This window comes from Triticum aestivum, chromosome 7A (assembly GCF_018294505.1).
Source record: "Triticum aestivum cultivar Chinese Spring chromosome 7A, IWGSC CS RefSeq v2.1, whole genome shotgun sequence".
Classification (NCBI taxonomy): domain Eukaryota; kingdom Viridiplantae; phylum Streptophyta; class Magnoliopsida; order Poales; family Poaceae; genus Triticum; species Triticum aestivum.
The window spans coordinates 203,079,378-203,099,607 of NC_057812.1; positions in this window are offsets into that span (position 1 = coordinate 203,079,378).

Below are 20,230 nucleotides of genomic sequence, written 5' to 3' on the forward strand. Positions count from 1 at the left end.
GCTCGGGAATGAGAGAGAGAGGGTCGGAGGAGTAGCTAGGCTCACAGCGCTCCCGTAGAGGCCACCGGCGGGGTCGGGGACGAGCTGAGGCAGCGACGGCGTTGAAAGGGATCTCCGGCGACGGCGAGCTCGGGCGAGGTCGGTGCGGCGGCTTCGAGGCACGCAAGCGCTCGGGGCTCGGCTAGCTCGAAGGAGTAGAGGACGGCGGAGCTTCTGGACAGGGTGGCGCGGCGTGGAGACGACGGGGAGCACGGCTACGGCGGTGGTGCGGCGACGGTGGCGTCGGCCATGGCGTGGGAGCGCGAGGGAGAGGAACTGGGGGCGAATGGAGGTGTCCAGGAGGGTCGGGGCGCGACGTGGAGCTCGTCCAGGCCATCAGGGCGGCGAGAGGGGGAGGCCGGGCGGCGTGCAGCTGCGTGGCGAGCTGCGGTGCCGCCGCCGAGCACCTTGGCTGCCTGCCTGGCAAGCCAAGCCGCTCGCTGGAGCGGTGGCCGGGCTGGGCCGGCCAGGTGGGCTGGCTGGTGGGCCTGCGGTGGCGCCAGGTAAGTTTTCCCCTTTTTTCTGTTTCTGTTTTATTTAATATATATCTGCAACTTTGTTGAATTTAATAAAATACCTAGGCAACTTCAGAAATCACCAAACTATTCCTGGCCCATAGTTGGATTATTTCCAACATGAAACATTTTAGTTTGGAGATATTTGAGCATTTAAATATTTTATATTATTTTAAATGCCCAAATTCAAATATTTATGATTTAATTCAAAAACCCTAGGATGGCCTAGGAAAATGTGCACCACTTTTGGCAGAGGTTCTGAACCAAGACAAAAATGATGGGCATTTTAGAAGGGCATTTCAGGTTCATTGAAAAATTATTTTAGTAACCCTAGTTGGTTTCAGAGGGGACTGGGGGTTCTGTCATCCCCATTTCAAGTTTCTGATGAAAGAGTAAACATGATGCAACACTCTAATGCATGACTAGCTAGGGTGTGACAGACTCCCACTTCTCCAATGCATGACCATTCATTCACTGCTCTATATAAAAAATGATATGAGTGTGAAAACCTACCTGGTGAACTACCAAAGGAGTATGACCCGTGAAAACTTTCGGGTTCACACAGATTCAGGAAGGCATAGATTCAACCCATCAGGGCATCCTAGAAACATATACCACAAACTTCAGGAGTAAATTATACAAGCTCGAAAGCAGAGCGTGGTTGGCCAAATCAGAGATTAGGATTCAACAATGGCAATATGTATGAGGGAAAGAACTTCTCGAGGTTTTTGTATACGAAGGACGTTGTCGCATGATATTTGAACAAAGGATCCGGCGATCAATAGCGGAGCTGATGTGAGCATCGGCACACAACCGGAGGAAGAAACAATGCGAAGGCATTGGATTATAGAAGCAACCGACTAATTCAAGGCTCAAATGCAAAGGAATTATGATTTCCAATTCAAGGGATCAGAAGCAAACGCTCTGATTAAGGATGGATAAGTTGAGTAGGCTTAGGGGTACAATCGATGGCAATTTGATTGCTCGAGAACTAGCACATGTTTAAAATGACGTTTGAGCTGGAAGGATGAATACTAGGATTCAAATAAGGATTGCAAGCAATCACAACATATTAAATCAACTGACTCAAAATGTTAATGATAATGGATGTCAATAAGATTACTAGACTTATGGGATTAACCATAATGTAAGTAAGCAAGAATTTCAAAAGTAATAGGCTCCTGAGGATTTTCCGAAGATCAAATGGTATTTCGAAGACTTTTTTGAAACACATGATCAACTGGGGATGAACGAATCCTCGATAAGTGCAAGGAATTATTTGCAGGTGTGTTCTTGCGGAAAAGAGCTGCAAAGCAGTAGGCACAAAGGATTCTCGGAATATCAAAGAAATTTTCAGGGTATCAAGTAATAACAAGGGCAGCTGGGAATAAAGGTATGAACGGCAAGCGTAAGTAGTTATCCATAAGGATTTATCGGTGGTCGAGAATTACAAACACTTTTCACGAAGTCTCGAGAGAACATTGGAGACTATCATCAGAATCTTCGGGGGCAGCAGGTGATCATCTGTAATAAGGGGCTCTCCGGGAGGAAGTAGTTACGAGAACCTAGAGTTAGAGTTAGTAAATTCATTTTAACGTGAATAGAAGAGAGATCAGAGTCCCAGTGTATAGACGAGAAATAAAAGATCCCAAAACCACCCAATGGCGACGTGGGCCCGTAAGCCACACAACCATGTTAGTACAAGTTTTTCAGTGACTAGACTCGACTTCAGCCAAGGAGTGTGGAAGGGGGATTCCTACAGGCAGTCGGCTCTGATACCAGCTTCTAACGCCCCAGATTCAATTGTACACTAATCATACACGCAAACGTGTACGATCAAGATCATGGACTCACGAGAAGATATCACAACACAACTCTAAAAATAAAATAAGTCATACAAGCATCATATTACAAGCTAGGGGCCTCAAGGGCTCTAATATAAGAGCTCGATCATAGACGAGTCAGTGGAAGCAACAATATCTGAGTGCAGACATAAGTTAAATAAGTTGCCATAAGATGGCTAGCACAAACTGGGATATAGATCGAAAGAGGCGTGATACGTCTCCAACGTATCTATAATTTTTTATTGTTCCATGCTATTATATTATCTATTTTGGATGTTTAATGGGCTTTAATATGTCCCACATGTAATTACTATGACAGATGAAAATATGATTGTAGAAATTTTCATGTTACTAACTTACCTCTCGTTATGTTGTGATTGTTATTTTTTCTTTTCGCTTCCTTGCATATGCTAGTTTTTGCTTGCTATGATAATTTGTTTGCCTATAAGATGCCTATGCATAGGAAGTATGTTATACTTAGATGTCTTTGTCATGTGTTTCATGATGCTCTCTTGGTGCTTCAATTCCTGTCTTTCATGTGAGCATCATCGAAATTATCTATGCCTAGCTAGGGGCGTTAAACGATAGCGCTTGTTGGGAGGCAACCCAATTTTATTTTTGTTCTTTACTTTTTGTTTCTATTTAGTAATAAATAATTTATCTAGCCTATGTTATGATTGTGTTTTTATGTTTTAATTAGTGTTTGTGCCAAGTAAAGCCTTTAGGATCTTCTTGGGTGATTGTTGTTTGATCTTGATGATAAAAACAGAAAGTATGCACTCACTTTTTACAAGAGAGCGATAAAATACCAATTCCAACTACAGTAGATCAATATACAAATTTCCTGGCCGTCCAAATATTTCAGAATTTTGGGAGTTACAGAAGTATTCAAAACTTATAGATTTCTACAGACTGTTCTGTTTTTGACAGATTCTGTTTTTCGCGTGTTGTTTGCTTATTTTGATGCATCTATGGATAATATCGGGGGGTATGAACCATAGAGAAGTTTGAATACAGTAGGTTTAACACCAATTGATACGTCTCCAATGTATCTCTAATTTTTGATTGCTCCATGCTATATTATCTACTATTTTGAATGTTTATGGGCTTTATTATACACTTTTATATCATTTTTGGGACTAACCTATTAACCCAGAGCCCAGTGCCAGTTTCTGTTTTTACCCTGTTTTAGGGTTTCGAAGAAAAGGAAAATCAAATGGAGTCCAATTGACCTGAAACTTCACGGAACTCATTTTTGGAAGGAAAGAAGCCCAGAAGACTTGGAGTGCATGTCGGGGAACCTGGGAGGAGGCCACGAGGCAGGGGGCGCGCCCACCCCCCTAGGCGCACCCTCCACCCTCGTGAGCCCCTCGTGGCCCCCTGACGTACTTCTTCCGCCTATATATCTCCATATACCCTAAAAACATCTGTGGGCACAATAGATTGGGAGTTCCGCTGCCAGAAGCCTCTGTAGCCAGCGAAAGTCAATCTAGACCCATTCCGGCGCCCTGCCGGAGGGGGAATCCCTCTCCGGTGGCCATCTTCATCATCCCGGTGCTCTCCATGACGAGGAGGGAGTAGTTCTCCCTCGGGGCCGAAGGTATGTACCAGTAGCTATGTGTTTGATCTCTCTCTCTCTCTCTCTCGTGTTCTTGATTTGGCACGATCTTGATGTATCGCGAGCTTTCCTATTATATTTGGATCCTATGATGTTTCTTCCCCCTCTACTCTCTTGTAATGAATTGAGTTTCCCCTTTGAAGTAATCTTATCGGATTGAGTCTTTAAAGATTTGAGAACACTTGATGTATGTCTTGCCGTGCGTATCTGTGGTCACAATGGGATATCACGTGATTCACTTGATGTATGTTTTGGTGACCAACTTGAGGGTTCCGCCCATGAACCTATGCATAGGGGTTGGCACACGTTTTCATCATGATTCCCTGGTAGAACTTTGGGGCACTCTTTGAGGTCCTTTGTGTTGGTTGAATAGATGAATCTGAGATTGTGTGATGCATATCGTATAATCATACCCACGGATACTTGAGGTGACATTGGAGTATCTAGGTGACATTAGGGTTTTGATTGATTTGTGTCTTAAGGTGTTATTCTAGTACAAACTCTAGGGCTATTTGTGACACTTATAGGAATAGCCCAACGGATTGATTGGAAAGAATAACTTTGAGGTGGTTTCGTACCCTACCATAATCTCTTCGTCTGTTCTCCGCTATTAGTGACTTTGGAGTGACTCTTTGTTGGATGTTGAGGGATAGTTATGTGATCCAATTATGTTAGTATTGTTGAGGGAACTTACACTAGCGAAAGTATGAACCCTAGGCCTTGTTTCCTAGCATTGCAATACCATTTACGCTCACTTTTATCATTTGTTACCTTGCTGTTTTTATTATTTCAGATTACAAATACCTTTATCTACTACCCATATACCACTTGTTTCACCATCTCTTCGCCGAACTAGTGCACCTATACAATTTACCATTGTATTGGGTGTGTTCGGGACACAAGAGACTCTTTGTTATTTGGTTGCATGGTTGCTTGAGAGAGACCATCTTCATCCTACGCCTCCTACGGATTGATAAACCTTAGGTCATCCACTTGAGGGAAATTTTCTACTGTCCTACAAACCTCTGCACTTGGAGGCCCAACAACGTCTACAAGAAGAAGGTTGTGTAGTAGACATTAAGCTATTTTCTGGCGCCGTTACTGCGGAGGTGAGTGCTTGAAGGTATATCTTAGATCTTGCAATTGAATCTTTTTGTTTCTTGTTTTAGCTCTAGTTTAGTTTATAAAAGAAAACTACAAAAAATAATGGAATTGAGTGAAACTCCTATGCTTCACCTTTTTAATATCTTTCGTGAGTATGATGGAAAGGAAAATTGTGCTCAAGTACTAGAAGAAGAATTCTATAAAATGTTTGGCACTAAATCTTTGAATGATGAGCATGATTGCAATGTTGTTAGTATGAATTCTTTGAATACCCATGATGCTAATGATGATTGCACTAGTTATGATGAAAATGCCTCCTATAAACATGTCAATTTTTGTAGATTGCATGTTTGCAAGTACACACCAAATAGGGAAGATAGATATTGCAAGGGGCATAAGTACTTAGAAACCAAATTTTTGCAAGAAGAGCTAGATGAATGTGCTGAAAATTTAGGATATCTGTGGGGACCCCGACTCATAAGTCGAGATCACCGAATGCACGTGTACAGTGATCCCAGAGATCAATGCTCACTGAACACACAGAAGTTGAATAACAAGAGTCTTACATCCATACATACCGTCTTACACAAATTATGACCATTATGGTCAAGTCTTACATTGATAAAGCCTTAAGGGCTGAACATCAAATGAAACACAAGCGGCGGAAATCTTCGTCGATAAGTAGAACCCATGCCATCTGCCTTAACCCTACAGGCATTCTGACTGGGAAACGTCCTAGTTCGCATGTTCGTCTCCAAAGAACTCTTCTTCGAACTCCTATTCTTCCATGCCTGGCCAATTAAATAACCAGTGGCAAGCCAATGAGTACTTTGAATGTACTCGCAAGCAACCCATGTTTTGGTTCAAGGTACAATAATGCATGATATAGGTAAATTTTTGCGGAAAGCTAGTTTTGAGTGCAATGACATGTTCAACAACTTGTAAGACATGCATCAGGAGAATTCAATTAACCATGAGGACAGGTTACAGATATCAACATAAATAGAGTGGGCATCAACCCAACTCAATCATGTCAAGTCCTTTGACTTGACCCAAGTAGTTCTCCTCACTTATCCACACACACACACACTGGTTTGTAAACATGTGGACGTAGTTTAAGCAGCACCGCCCAACTATCCTTGACCGTGGACAAGGCTATTCGAATAGTTTTACACTCTCCAGAGGTTGCACACTTTACCCACAAGATCCGGGGAACTTCCGTGTCATCCATGACCTGCGGTACCTCAAGTACCCGGGGTAAGCACCCGATCACTATCTTTCCCTAGATGACACTAACAAGGTGTCCACTCCTTGTTCCGTATCCTCACGATATACAACATACGAGACTCACTCGAGATCGTAACATCTGAGAAGGGACACAATGGTGTATCCGGTGCCCTGTGAAAACATTCATGGCCGCCCTACCTGGCACGACCCCGTCCCGAGAGAGCGCACCAACAACTCTGCCATCACTAGTAATGTGGGCTCCAAACTAGTATCGGCCTAGGTAATCAATAATGCCCTTTCCCATATAAGGGTAGAGTGGTTGCGCATGCAAGGTTGGGACAGTCGACAAATCTTAAATCTAATCCGTTTTCGAAAACAACACACACACTTGCCTCAGTACACCACTTCTTCATCAAGTGGTTACCCATCTCATTGTCTCCCTCGAGCATAAGTGGCACCCGACGGGGTTTTCAAAAAGTCTTTTAAAAGTACTATGTCTCCATCACCATGCATATTCCCGTCCCTTTAGCGTAGCACTACTTAGCATCCTATCTACTCCCACCGGCATAACCCTCATAAGAAGGTAGGGTCATGCTCAATGCAAGTATCAACAAGGGGAAAATGAAGGCAACCTACCAAAGTGGCTACCATCTTATCATGATTCCGTTGCAACAATAATAAAGTGCTATATGAAGTGCATAAAAAGGGTTTCATAGACATGGTCAAAGGGCTGCTTGCCTGGCTCAGCAAAGTCTTCTGGGTCTTCAAAGTCTTATGGTCCAACTCCATCGTCAGCAACACAATCTATCATCGCAAAATAATAACGAGAAAATAAGGCAATAATAAAACAGAAAAACCAAAGTGCTCAGAAAAATGTCAACTCATTTTTGTAAAATACTAGGTGGAAAACTAAGAAGGGGAAAATTCCTAGTTTTGGATTTGGAGTAGCAGAATAGGAGAAATGGATTTACAAAGGCATATTTAAATGCTTAAAATCACATTTAAATATTTACAGTGAAGAAAAGGTTGTTGGATTTGAATGAAAGTTGCACCATTAAATAGGTTGCAATATTTTGGGAATTTAGGAATTGGAATTAATTTATTTGGACATATATTTTATCCTGTGGAATTTTTGGATAAGTGACAGAAAAAGAAAAAGAAAAGGGCCCTGTGCCTGCTGGGCCAGAACAGCCGCAGGGCAGCAGGCCCAGCCAGAGAGGCGGGCCAGCGCACTGGTGCACGCGCACGCGCCAGGTTCAAACCTGACGGGCGGGGCCCAGGCGTCAGGGCGTGAGGACGGGCCCCACGGCCGTCGTCGTCAACCCTGGGTCAGAGAGGGCGGCGAGCTCACCGGCGACGATGTAGGCCACGGCGAGGTCGAGCGAGGGTACAGCTGGACTGAGCGTCGAGTCGCCGTTCGGGTGGAGGTGGTGGACGTCATCGGAGTTGCCTGGCTCGCCAGCAACGAGGTCTCGCGGCGGTGAGGCTTCGGGCGTCGACGGCTCCGACCGTTTCCGGCTGCAAAAGAGGCAGTGAAGAAGGGGGAAATGGTCAGGGGTGCTCGGGGGTTCCAGATTGAGGCAAAGGAGGAGCAGGGGAGGCATGTACCGTGGGATCGATGGCGACCCGAGGAGGCGGAGCTCGAGCTCGATCTCGAGCTCGGGCTCGTCTGGAGAGGGGTGAGTGGTGTAGGGGGGTGTTTAGGGGACTGAGAGAGCGAGTGGTGAGCAGAGGGGGGCTCGGGGAGGCCTTTAAGTAGGCGAGCCACGACTCACCATAGACCCGTGCGCCGGCGAGGTTGTTGCCGTTGCTGTGGGTCACGGGGACGCGCATGGACATGTCTGGGGTGTTCCTGGACGTCGACTACGTCGGGAGAGATAGAGAGAGGGAGCAGGGAGAGGTCAGGGGCGCGTGTGTGAGCCGCACCATTGGCGCGCTCGGGCGGCCTCTGTTTGCTAGCACGGAGGCGCGGGGAGGAGGAGAGAGGAGGGGGCCGACCGCGTAGCGTGTTGCGGACGCCGAGGCGCATCGGCAGGCGCGCGGGGGAGGCCCGAGGTGGCCGGAGGTGGTTGGAAGGGGGCGGCTACAGTGCGGCAGCACACTGTAACGCGCTCCAGAGCGCCCAAATGGCTGGCATGGACATTCTTTATGCATGGTGAGCGCGTATTTTGGTGTCTAGCAGGTCTAGGAGTGAGTAAGGAAATGGGGTGGTGCATTGGATGCCATGGATGCCCACTGGAGTGAGGAGGGAGGTGAGGAAGAGGGGTACAGGGGCTGTCCAGAGGGGTAAATGAAGTGGTTTCACCCCTCAATCATTGAGTTGAGGTGCAGCCATTGTTACTGGAGGTAGAGGAGGTCTAGGAGGGGCTGTGGTAAAAAGTTGAGTTCAAGGAGAATAGTTTTAGTGGTCAAAATGGTGATTTTTGAAAAGTGGCAGAAGGTGTTTGATAAAGGTTTTGGCAAGCAAATGATTTCCAATTGCCGTGAGACTCCACAGGGTGAAATGACACATATAATTAGGGCCTCTCACCAATTTGGAGCTTATTTGGGCAAAGTTGCCAATGCAACTTTTGGAAACCCTAGAAATGAGCAGAAATAGACTTGTGTAGATCTAGTTGAGCATAACACTTCTCCTTGATGCACTACTTGGTGTAGTGGCCTCATTTGGTCATTTGAACATGCTCACAAAAGTTGGGGTTAAGGGGAGAAAGTTGGTAGTACAAACTTGCTCAAATTAGGTTCTGAACAGAAAGGGTTATGGGGCATTTTGGTGGAACAAAATGACCTGGATTGAAGTGAGGCTTTTCAAGATCATCACAATATGCATTTGTGACTTGCTGGATTTTTCTTGGATTTTTATGGAAATATTTCCTGTAGAAATATTTCAAATCCTTGAAATGGGCAGAAATGGTTTTGGGAGGTTTTGTCCAATATTTTGAACATGACCATGTGTTGAAACTCTCATATATGGGAAATATATGCCCACTGAGTTCCCCTGATTTTTCTCAAATATTTTTAAAACAATAAAATAATTTTTCCCTATTAAAGACCATTTCTGGCCTTAAGAAAAAGCCTTTAAATAAAATAGTAAAATAACTTTTAAAATTATATTTTTGTGGTTTCTGGGTATCCTATATCTAATAGGAGTCAAACATATTTTTGGAAGGATTTTTACTGCCCTTAATTAAGTACTTACAGTGCAAATCTCAATTCAAGGGTTTTTGGAAAACTAATTTTTAGAAAATACTTTTTGGCCAAATTATTTTTGTAAGAAAATACTATATTGTACTATACACATGGCATGATCATTGGGCAGAAATTTGGGGCAAGGAGATGAAGTACAAAAGGTGGAGTAGTTGACTTCAAAGAGCACTTGAAAAACCACACAGAGAAATCCAACTCCAAAACAAAAGCCAAACAATGTGAAAGTTTTTGTTGGTCCAAATTTTCATGCTTTATTAATGCAAATGACATGTTACAAAATGCAGGGTGTGACAATATCTTACCCATACTTGCGAACTTTGCAATGAACATGGTCATTTAAATATCAAATGCAAATTGTTTCAGGACTGTATCGTGTCCAAAAATTGTGATGACTTGATTTCCCTTGCACATCATAATGAACTTAGTTTGCTCTTAGGTTGTGAAGAAATGAAACGTATAACTGAGGGTATTCCAAAATTTAATCTTGATAAAGTTCTTCATTTTGATCTAGAGAATATTTATATGTATTGTGCGATGAATTGTATTGAAAATCCTTATATTGCCAACTACATAAAGAAAAGAAAACAAATAGAAGATGAAGAGAATACTAATGAAAGGGAAGAGACTTCCCAATATCCTCCTATTATTTCTTATGATGAATCAGGTAACGAGGAGGAGCCTCCTATTCAACCAATCTCATTAATAAGGAGCTCTAAAAAGAGGATTGAACCCACACATGATGTGGTGAAGAAGAAGAAAAGAAAAAGGAAGAGAGGTAAAAAGATATCTCTCCCAAATAATGCTACTTCTATTACTATTGTGCCTCATGAAAATATAATTGTGGAAGATAATGATACTTCTTATGATCTTGAAAATCTTTTTGGCACTCGCTTGGAAGAATATGATAATTGCTATACTGTTGGTGCTATCCATACTATTAATTGTGAGAGTGATTATGCTTATGATATGAAAAGGCCTAAGCCTGGGGATGCTATGTTTGATGAAGATGATGTTTTTGAGAATATATTTGCTGCAATTATTGTTTGTCCCAAGATTGGGGATGCTATGCTTAATGAAGATGATATTTTTAGTCTCACAAGTTTTGATATGCAAATTTATAATGATGATAGCATGCCTCCTACCTATGATGATTATTGTGATGATACTTATGCTATAAAATGTAGTGATTATATTTATAAAACTTGTCATGATTATGGTTACCTATTTTCTGAACATTACTCTTTTAATGTGCAAACAATTAATAGTATTCAAGTCTCTTATGATACTCCCAGTTTTCCGAATGAGAAGAATTTTGCTTATGTGGAGAGTAATAAAAATTCTATGCTTGTAGATCATGAAAAGAATGCTTTAGGTGCTGGTTATATTGTTGAATTCATTCATGATGCTACTGAAAATTATTATGAGGTAGGAATATATGCTTGTAGGAATTGCAATAATATCAAGTTTCCTCTCTATGTGCTTAAAGTTTTGAAGTTATGCTTGTTTTGCTCGCCTATGTTAGTTGATTATTGTTCCCACAAGTTGTTTTCTCACCAAATCCCTATGCATAGGAAGTATGTTAGACTTAAATGTGCTAGTCATATTCTTCATGATGCTCTCTTTACGTTTCAATTATTATCTCTTATGTGAGCATCATTGAAATCATCATGCCTAGCTAGGGGCGTTAAACGATAGCGCTTGTTGGGAGGAAACCCAATTTTACTTTAATTCCATGCTTTTTGTTCCTGTTTAGTAATAAATAATTCATCTAGCCTCTGTTTAGATGTGTTTTTATGCTTTTAATTAGTGTTTGTGCCAAGTAGAACCTTTGGGAAGACTTTGGGAAAGTCTTGTTGATCATGCTGTAAAAAACAGAAACTTTAGCGCTCACGAGAATTGCTGCAATTTTTATTTGGAAAGTGATATTTAGCTAATTCTTTTTGAAGATGATTAATAGATAAATTACTCAGGTCCAGCAGTTTATTTGAGAATTTATGAGTTCCAGAAGTATACGTTTGATTCAGATTACTACAGACTGTTCTGTTTTTGACAGATTCTGTTTTTCGTGTGTTGTTTGCTTATTTTGATGAATCTATTGCTAGTAAAAGAGTTTATAAACTATAGAGAAGTTGTAATATAGTAATTTTAACACCAATATAAATAAATAATGAGTTCATTACAGTACCTTGAAGTGGTGATTTATTTTCTTATACTAACGGAGCTTACGAGTTTTCTATTAAGTTTTGTATTGTGGAGTTTTCAAGTTTTGGGTAAGGATTTGATGGACTATGGAATAAGGAGTGGCAAGAGCCTAATATTGCGGGTGCCCAAGGCACCCCAAGGTAATATTCAAGGATAGCCAAGAGCCTAAACTTGGGGATGCCCCGTAAGGCATCCCCTCTTTTGTCTTCGTTCATCGATAATTTTACTTGGAGCTATATTTTTATTCGCCACATGATATGTGTTTTGCTTGGAGCATCAATTTATTTTGTTAGGATTTGCTTTATGTTATTTATAACAATGTTTTGCATCTTTTATTTCAATAAAAGTGGCATTGATATCCTTTACTATGCCTATGTTACAGGTATACATGTTGCTGTTTGAAAACAGAAAGTTTACCGCTGTTGCAATAATTCCCTATAAAAGTCAGAATGTGATAAAATGTCAAAACCTTTTGCATATTAAGATCTGATAAATTTACTACAGTGGGAATTTTCTTTCATAATTTTTGTATCTAGGGAAGTATGGATGTTGCGGCATTCTTTACAGACTATCCTGTTTAGGCAGATTGCTGTTATGTTTGAATTTTTTGCATATGTTTGCTTCTTTAATGATTCTATTTGAGGATAGGACTATTAAATATGCAGAGGCATTTAGTATGCAATGTTGAATAATAATTTTAGTGATTTGCTAAAGTAGAGTATGATAAGGTTTTTGCAATGGTTTATACTAACTTATCTTACGAGTCCTTGTTGAATTTTGTGTGGATGAAGCTTTTGAGATTTAGGGAGACCGTGATATGAGAGGAATTAAGGAGACAAAAAATCTCAAGATTGGGGATGCCCAAGGCACCCCAAGATAATATTTCAAGAAGTCTCAAGCTTCTAAGCTTGGGGATGCCCCGGCTGGCATCCCACCTTTCTTCTTCAACAACTATCAGTTAGTTTCGGTTGATCCTAAGTTTTTGCTTCTTCACATGATGTTTGCTATTCTTAGAATGTCATTTTCTTTTGCTTTGCTTGCTGTTTGAATAAAATACCAAGATATGAAATTATTAAATGTTAGAGAGTCTTCACATAGTTGCATAATTATTCAACTACTCATTGATCTTCACTTATATCCTTCGGAGTAGTTTGTCATTTTCTCTAGTGCTTCACTCATATCTTTTAGAGCATGGTGGTAGTTTTATTTTGAAGAAATAGATGAACTATCATGCTTCATTTAGATTATTTTGAGAGTCTTAAATAGCATGGTAATTTGCTTAAAATCCTAATATGCTAGGTATTCAAGAATAATAAAATTCTCTTATGAGTGTGTTGAATACTATGACAAGTTTGATACTTGATAATTGTTTTGAGATATGGACACGGTGATATTAGAGTCATGCTAGTTGAGTGGTTACGAATTTGAGAAATACTTGTGTTGAAGTTTGTGATTCCCGTAGCATGCACGTATGGTGAACCGTTATGTGATGAAGTCGGAGCATGATTTATTTATTGATTGTCTTCCTTATGAGTGGCGGTCGGGGACGAGCGATGGTCTTTTCCTACCAATCTATCCCCCTAGAGCATGCGCATAGTACTTTGTTTTAATAACTAATAGATTTTTGCAATAAGTATATGAGTTCTTTATGACTAATGTTGAGTCCATGGATTATACGCACTCTCACCCTTCCACCGTTGCTAGCCTCTCTAGTACCGTGCAACTTTCGCCGGTACCATAAACCCACCATATACCTTCATCAAAACAGCCACCATACCAACCTATCATGGCATTTCCATAGCCATTCCGAGATATATTGCCATGCAACTTTCCACTGTTCTGTTTATTATGACACACTCCATCATTGTCATATTGCTATGCATGGTCATGTAGTTAACATCGTATTTGTGGCAAAGCCACCATTCATAATTCTTTCATACATGTCACTCATGCATCATTGCAGATCCTGGTACACCGCCGGAGGCGTTCATATAGAGTCATATCTTGTTCTATGTATCGAGTTGTAATTCTTGAGTTGTAAGTAAATAAAAGTGTGATGATCATCATTATTAGAGCATTGTCCCAGTGAGGAAAGGATGATGGAGACTATGATTCCCCCATAAGTCGAGATGAGACTTCGGACGAAAATAAAATAAATAAAAGAGGCCAAAGAAGCCCAAATAAAAAAAGAAAAGGAGAAAAGAGGCCATAAAAAAAGAAGGCCCAAATAAAAAAAATGAGGGAAAAAGAGAGAAGGGACAATGTTACTATCCTTTTACCACACTTGTGCTCCAAAGTAGCACCATGATCTTCATGATAGAGAGTCTCCTATGTTGTCACTTTCATATACTAGTGGGAATCTTTCATTATAGAACTTGGCTTGTATATTCCAATGATGGGCTTCCTCAAAATGCCCTAGGTCTTCGAGAGCAAGCGAGTTGGATGCACACCCACTAGTTTCTTTTGTTGAGCTTTCATACATTTATAGCTCTAGTGCATCCGTTGCATGGCAATCCCTACTCACTCACATTGATATCTATTGATCGGCATCTCCATAGCCCGTTGATACGCCTAGTTGATGTGAGACTATCTTCTCCTTTTTATCGTCTCCACAACCACCATTCTATTCCACCTTAGTGCTATGTCCATGGCTCACGCTCATGTATTGCGTGAAGATTGAAAAAGTTCGAGAACATCAAAAGTATGAAACAATTGCTTGGCTTGTCATCGGGGTTGTGCATGATTTAAATATGTTGTGTGGTGAAGATGGAGCATAGCCAGACTATATGATTTTGTAGGGATAACTTTCTTTGGCCATGTTATTTTGAAGAGACATAATCGCTTAGTTACTATGCTTGAAGTATTATTATTTTTATGTCAATTCTAAACTTTTGGAACTCATTTTTGGAAGGAACAGAAGACTTGGAGTGCACGTCAGGGGACCTGCAAGGAGGCCACGAGGCAGGGGGCGCGCCCACCCCCCTGGGCGCGCCCTCCACCCTCGTGAGCCCCTTGTGGCCCCCTGACGTACTTCTTCCGCCTATATATCTCCATATACCCTAAAAACATCTGTGGGCACAATAGATCGGGAGTTCCGCCGCCAGAAGCCTTCGTAGCCACCGAAAGCCAATCTAGACCCGTTTCGGCACCCTGTCGGAGGGGGAATCCCTCTCCGGTGGCCATCTTCATCATCCCGGTGCTCTCCATGACGAGGAGGGAGTAGTTCTCCCTCGGGGATGAGGGTATGTGCCAGTAGCTATGTGTTTGATCTCTCTCTCTCTCTCTCTCTCTCTCTCTCTCGTGTTCTTGATTTGGCACGATCTTGATGTATCACGAGCTCTGCTATTATATTTGGATCCTATGATGTTTCTTCCCCCCTCTACTCTCTTGTAATGAATTGAGTTTCCCCTTTGAAGTAATCTTATCGGATTGAGTCTTTAAAGATTTGAGAACACTTGATGTATGTCTTGCCGTGCGTATCTGTGGTGATAATGGGATATCACATGATTCACTTGATGTATGTTTTGGTGACCAACTTGCGGGTTCCGCCCATGAACCTATGCATAGGGGTTGGCACACGTTTTCGTCGTGATTCTCCGGTAGAACTTTGGGGCACTCTTTGAGGTCCTTTGTGTTGGTTGAATAGATGAATCTGAGATTGTGTGATGCATATCGTATAATCATACCCAATGATACTTGAGGTGACATTGGATTATCTAGGTGACATTAGGGTTTTGATTGATTTGTGTCTTAAGGTGTTATTCTAGTACGAACTCTAGGGCTGTTTGTGACACCTATAGGAATAGCCCAACGGATTAATTGGAAAGAATAACTTTGAGGTGGTTTCGTACCCTACCATAATCTCTTCGTTTGTTCTCCGCTATTAGTGACTTTGGAGTGACTCTTTGTTGCATGTTGAGGGATATTTATGTGATCCAATTATGTTAGTATTGTTGAGGGAACTTACACTAGCGAAAGTATGAACCCTAGGCCTTGTTTCCTAGCATTGCAATACCATTTACGCTCACTTTTATCATTCGTTACCTTGCTGTTTTTATTATTTCAGATTACAAATACCTTTATCTACTACCCATATACCACTTGTTTCACCATATCTTCGCCGAACTAGTGCACCTATACAATTTCCCATTGTATTGGGTGTGTTCGGGACACAAGAGACTCTTTGTTATTTTGTTGCAGGGTTGCTTGAGAGAGACCATCTTCATCCTACGCCTCCTACGGATTGATAAACCTTAGGTCATCCACTTGAGGGAAATTTGCTACTGTCCTACAAACCTCTGCACTTGGAGGCCCAACAACGTCTACAAGAAGAAGGTTGTGTAGTAGACATCACCAATATAAATAAAGAATGATTTAATTATAGTACCTTAAAGTGGTGGTTTATTTTCTTATACTAACGGAGCTCACGAGATTTTCTGTTGAGTTTTGTGTTGTGAAGTTTTCAAGTTTTTGGGTAAAGATCTGATGGATATTGGAACAAGGAGTGGAAAGAGCCTAAGCTTGAGGATACCCAAGGCACCCCAAGGTAAAATTCAAGGACAACCAAAAGGCTAAGCTTGGGGATGCCCTGGAAGGCATCCCCTCTTCCGTCTTCATCTATCGGTAACTTTACTTGAGGCTATATTTTTATTCACCACATGATATGTGTGTTGCTTGGAGCGTCTTGTATTATTTGAGTCTTTGCTTTTTAGTTTACCACAACCATCCTTGCTGTACAAACCATTTGGGAGAGACACGCATGAATCGGAATTTATTACAATACTCCATATGCTTTACTTATATCTTTTGAGCTATACAATTTTGTTCTAGTGCTTCACTTATATCTTTTTAGAGCATGGTGGTAGTTTTATTTTATAGAAATTATTGATCTCTCATGCTTCACTTATATTATTTTGAGAGTGTTTTAGAACAGCATGGTAATTTTCTTTGGTTATAAAACTAGTCCTAATATGATGGGCATCCAAGTTGGGTATAATAAAAACTTGCATATAAAGTGCGTTGACTAGTAGGAGAAGTTTGATACTTGATGATTGTTTTGAGGCATGAGGATGGTGATATTAGAGTCATGCTAGTTGAGTAATTGTGAATTTGAGAAATACTTGTGTGGAGGTTTGCAAGTCCCGTAGCATGCATGTATGGAAACCGTTGTGTAACAAATTTGAAGCATGAGGTATTTCATTGATTGTCTTCCTTATGAATGGCGATCGGCGACGAGCGATGGTCTTTTCCTACCAATCTATCCCCCTAGGAGCATGCGCGTAGTGCTTGGTTTTTGATGACTTGTTGATTTTTGCAATAAGTATGTGAGTTCTTTATGACTAATATTGAGTTCATGGATTATATGCACTCTCACCCTTCCACCATTGCTAGCCTCTCTAGTACTGCGCAACTTTCACCGGAACCATAAACCCACCATTTACCTTCCTCAAAACAGCCACAATACCTACCTATTAAGGCATTTCCATAGCCATTCCGAGATATATTGCCATGCAACTTTCCACCGTTCCGTTTATTATGACACGATCCATCATTGTCATATTGCCTTGCATGATCATGTAGTTGACATCGTATTTGTGGCAAAGCGACCGTTCATAATTTTTCATACATGTCACTCTTGATCCATTGCACATCCCGGTACACCGCCGGAGGCACGCATATAGAGTCATATTTTTGTTCTAAGTATCGAGTTGCAATGTTTGAGTTGTAAATAAATAGAAGTGTGATGATCGTCATTATTAGAGCATTGTCCCATGTGAGGAAAAAAGGGAAAGGCCAAATAAAAAAAGAAGGCCCAAAAAAGAGAAAGAAAAAATGAGAGAAAAAGAGAGAAGGGACAATGCTAATATCCTTTTTCCTTACTTGTGCTTCAAAGTAGCACCATGATCTTCATGATAGAGAGTCTCTTATTTTATCACTTTCATATACTAGTAGGAAATTTTCATTATAGAACTTGGCTTGTATATTCCAACAATGGGCTTCCTCAAATGCCCTAGGTCTTCGTGAGCAAGCAAGTTGGATGCACACCCACTTAGTTTCTTTTGTTGAGCCTTCATACATTTATAGCTCTAGTGCATCCGTTGCATGGCAATCCCTACTCACTGACATTGATATTTATTGATGGGCATCTCCATAGCCCATTGATACGCCTAGTTGATGTGAGACCATCTTCCTCCTTTTTGTCCTCTCCACAACTACCACTCTATTTCACTTATAGTGCTATGTCCATGGCTCGCGCTTATGTATTGCGTGAAAGTTGAAAAGGTTTGAGATTGCTAAAGTATGAAACAATTGCTTGGCTTGTCATCGGGGTTTTGCATGATTTGAGTATTTTGTGTGACGAACATGGAGCATGACCAAACTATATGATTTTGTAGGGATGGGCTTCCTTTGGCCATGTTATTTTGAGAGGACATAATTACTTTGTTAGTATGCTTGAAGTATTATTATTTTTATGTCAATAAGATTTTGTCTTGAATCTTCTGGATCTGAACATTCTTGCCACAATAAATAAAATTACATTGATAAATATGTTAGGTAGCATTCCACGTCAAAAAATCTGTTTTTATCATTTACCTACTCGAGGACGAGCAGGAATTAAGCTTGGTGATGCTTGATACATCTCCAACATATCTATAATTTTTGATTGTTCCATGTTATTATATTATGTATTTTGGATGTTTAATGGGCTTTAATATGCTCTTTTATATTATTTTTGGGATTAACCTATTAACCAGAGGCCCAGTGCCAGTTTCTGTTTTTTTTGCCTATTTCAGTGTTTCGTAGAAAATGAATACCAAACGGAATCCAAACGGAATGAAACCTTTGTGATGATCTTTCTTGGACCGAAAGCAAACAAGGAGACTTGGAGTCGAAGTCTGGAACTCCATGAGGCGGCCATGAGATAGGAGGGCGCGCCCAAGGGGGTAGGCGCGCCCCCACCTTCGTGGGCCCAACGGAGCTCCACCAACATACTTCTTTCGCCTATATATACTCTTATACCCTAAAAACATCAGGAGGAGCCACGATACCACTTTTCCACCACCGCAACCTTCTGTACCTGTGAGATCCCATCTTGGGGCCTTTTCCGGCGATCTGCCGGTGGGGGAATCGATCACGGAGGGCTTCTACATCAACACCATAGCCTCTCCGATGAAGCGTGAGTAGTTTACCATAGACCTTCGGGTCCATAGTTATTAGCAAGATGGCTTCTTCTCTCTCTTTGATCTTCAATACAAAGTTCTCCTCAATGTTCTTGGAGATCTATTCGATGTAATACTCTTTTGCGGTGTGTTTGCCAAGATCTGATGAATTGTGGGTTTATGAACTTTATTGTCTATGATTATTATTTGGTTCTTCTCTGAATTCTTATATGCATGATTTGATATATTTGCAACTCTCTTCGAATTATCGGTTTAGTTTGGCCTACTAGATTGATCTTTCTTGCAATGGGAGAAGTGCTTAGCTTTGGGTTCAATCTTGTAGTGTCCTTTCCCAGTGACAGTAGGAGCAGCAAGCCACGTATTGTATTGTTGCCATCGAGGATAAAAAGATGGGGTTTATATCATCTTGCTTGAGTTTATTCGTCTACATCATGTCATCTTGCTTAATGTGTTACTCTGTTGTTATGAACTTAATACTCTAGATGCATGCTGGATAGCGGTCGATGTGTGGAGTAATAGTAGTAGATGCAGAATCGTTTCGATCTACTTGACACGGACGTGATGCCTATGTTCATGATCATTGCCTTAGATATCTTCATAACTATGCACTTTTCTATCAATTGCTCGGCAGTAATTTGTTCACCCGCCGTAATACATGCTATCATGAGAGAAGCCACTAGTGAAACCTATGGCCCCCGGGTCACTTTCTTATTATATTGCATCTCTTTTATTATCGCATCTCGTTTACTATTTTGCAATCTTTACTTTCCAATCTATACAAAAAAATACCAAAAATATTTATCTTATTATCTCTATTAGATCTCACTTCCGCAAGTGACCGTGAAGGGATTGACAACCCCTTTATCACGTTGGTTGCGAGGTTCTTGATTGTTTGTGCAGGTACTAGGTGACTTGTGCATTGTCTCCTACTGGATTGATACCTTGGTTCTCAAAACGGAGGGAAATACTTACGCTATTTTACTGCATCACCCTTTCCTCTTCAAGGGAAATCCAACGCATGCTCAAGAGGTAGCAAGGCGCAGGCCTCCTGCCTGGGATCCTCCTAAACTAGTCATGGTCGTCGTCGGCGATCTACACGTAATAGTAGGCACCTTCAGTGTAGTAAGAGTCGTCGTCGGTGGCATCTGGCTCCTAGGCTCCAACATCTAGTTGCGACAACCGGGAAGAAGGAAAGGGGAAAAGGGGGAGTAAAGCAACCGTGAGTACTCATCCAAAGTACTCGCAAGCCAGGATCAATGAAATGGACAGTATCTGTGGACTGAACTACAGAATGCC